This window comes from Cebus imitator, unplaced genomic scaffold (assembly GCF_001604975.1).
Source record: "Cebus imitator isolate Cc_AM_T3 unplaced genomic scaffold, Cebus_imitator-1.0 Scaffold19, whole genome shotgun sequence".
Classification (NCBI taxonomy): domain Eukaryota; kingdom Metazoa; phylum Chordata; class Mammalia; order Primates; family Cebidae; genus Cebus; species Cebus imitator.
Window position 1 is genome coordinate 10,678,261 of NW_016107334.1, and position 2,881 is coordinate 10,681,141.

A 2,881-nucleotide genomic window follows, 5' to 3' on the forward strand; every position below is an offset into this window, starting at 1 on the left:
TTTTTTGAGATGGAGTTTCGCTCTTGTTGCCCTGGAGTGCAATGGCATGATCTGAGCTCACTGCAACCTCTGCCTCCCAGGTTCAAGTGATTCTCCTGCCTCAGTCTACCCAGTAGTTGAGGCATGCATCACCAGGCCGCCTGATTCCAACAAGCTGTCTCTAAGGTTAGCTGTTGGTTCAGCCTCAGTTTCACACCTTCTGAGCAGCTCTGCCAGGCTGAGCTCCAGATGCTGCGGGTGGTTCAAAGCTGCAGAAGTGGTCCTCTAAGAGCACAGCTGGGGAACTGAGACATGCCTGTTTCCAAACCTAACATGGCATCGACTGACGGAGTAACGCAGGGCACATGACTTCCTGCACAATACCTGGTTGCATGAAACATTTCTTTGTTTTTCAAATCAACATTTCTAAACTTTAAAAAATTGGTCTTGGACTGAGCAAGTAGTGTCAGAGAGCATTTCCTCAGTGCATGCCCAGTGCTGCACATGCATGGGGTGGGTCTCCCCATACTGCCCCTTCCCCACCCCTGCCTAGAAAAGCTGTTGTCATAGCTGTCTGCGTCTCCATCCACATACCCATCCCCAGCTGTGAGCCAATTCAGCCTCGGTCATGTTCAGGGTCATACGGAAACTGGGGGCTGATTTTCTTCTGTACGGTTTGGGAAGGGTATGGGTCTTTGTCCACTGCAGCTGCCACTCCAGGGCTGTGCCGCAGGAGAGGGAATCCAGCCTCTGGGTACATTGTGCATGCCCCCTCTTGGCCCCCAAACAGAGGCACACTGAACCACACCTCTGAGCAACGCCCAGCCCCTTCCCCTCAAGTATCTCCATTCCAGGACCGGCCATTCCCCTACATGCATCCCCGCAAAGCACCAGCCTGCATCCTGTTCCCTGTTCCAGGGAGCCACTCCCCACCCCACCAAGAGACAGAACCACCAGGTGCAGTGGCTCCCCATGGACACCGGGAGGCGGCTTCCTCTTCCTGGGCTGGGGGTGGAAAACCCTCTAGAGAGATGACAGCTGCAAAAGAATAAAGCCACACACTCAAAACCAACAATAAGGAAACACCAAGTCATTTTTTCCATAGCCACTCACCTCTTCACACCCTCTCCCTGGAAGCCCCTATGAACCCCCTGGCTCCTCAGCCAGGGCTGGGCCTGTGCCCAAGGCTGCCCCGGAGGTGTAGGTGGAGGAGGTTGTCTTGAGCTGTCCCAGGGGTGTTGGTCAGTTCCTATAAGCTGCCACAGGATAAGCTTTCTCTTAAAGAACACTCTGTCACACAAGGTATACACGGAAGTGTATAGTACAGAGGTTCCCCAGGGCACAGCAGGCAGGAGATTGGAGATCAGAGCACCTGGAGAGCCCTCTCCTTTTTCCCCCTGACTATGGGGATCCCTAGAGGGAGCAGCTCTTCAGGGCAGATATAAAACAGAAAAGGGCAGATCTGAGCTTGGTGGGATGAAAAGTGGAAGGGTGGACAGATGGACGCATGGAGAGATGGAACTGGGAAGAGGGATTTGCATTAGTCAGAATGTTTTCTGTTACCAGTAACAGAAACCCAATTCAGACCAGCTTAGGTGGGAAAAAAAGAGGGTTGGGGGATGTTGTGGAACCTATTGGCTTATGTACCTGAAATATCCAGGGATGGTCTAGTTTCAGGTATGGCTGGATCCAGGACTAAAGCAATGATCTCGGTNCACATTTTCTCTTCCCTTTCCTTATCTTTACTTAGCTCCCATTTGTGCATTGACCTTTATGTCTTCCTGCAGATAGGTTATAGCTATCGAGGAAGAGACCACCAGTAGCCCAGGCTTACATCCTCCCAGCTTAGTAATCCAAGCAGAATGACATTTTTCTAATAACCACATAAAGGCCTGATTGGCTTGGATCACAGGCCCACCCCTTAAGCCAGTCCCTGATACCAGAGTGATGGGAGTACTAGCTCTGGACAAGCCAGGGTCATGTGCCAGTGACATGGCCAGAAGAGAATGGGACCATGATCCACAGTCCCACCAGAACTATTGCTGGAGATGGAGGAGGGTAGTTTTGTGCAGACAAGAAAAAGTCAGCCTGCTACAGCAATCCAAGCTGTTGGTATGGAATAAACAAAAGGACAGAGATGAGAACAGCCAACCAGAGCCAAGCATTTTTGCTGGGAGAAGCAGGAAATGAGAGGGAAGGTGGGTCAGGCCACCCACAGAGGGTCTGGGACACCGCACAGACAGCGCATCCTCTCCATATCCACCATTCTCACTTTCTGTCAAAATCACCTCTAGATACAGCTCAACAACAGAATAAACATCCTAACTCACAAGTGAGCAAAGGACTTGAATAGACATTTCTCCAAAGAAGATACACAAATGGCCAATAAGCACGTGAAAAGATGCTTAAATCACTAATCATTAGGGAAGTGCAAATTAAAGCTCTCTGAGATACCACTTTTTACTCATTAGGATGGCTATTGCAAGTGAACAAAAAAAGAAAATAACAAGTGTTGGGTCAGGTACGGTGGCTGATGCCTATAATCCCAACACTTTCGGAGCCCGAGGCATATGGATCATGAGGTCAGGAGTTCGAGACCAGCCTGACCAACATGGCAAAACCCCACCTCTACTAAAAATACAAAAATTAGCCAGGTGTGGTGGCACCCACCTGTAATCCCAGCTACTCAGGAGGCTGAAACACGAGAATCCTTGAACCTGGGAGGCAGAGGTTGCAGTGAGCCAAGATTGTGCCACTGCACTCCAGCCTGGGTGGCAGAGCAAGATTCCATCTCAGAAAAAAGTGTTGATGAAGATATAGAGAAGTTAGAACCCCCGTGTACTGCTGATGGAGATGTGAAATGGTGTAGCCACTGTGGAAAACAGTATGACAGTTCGTCAAA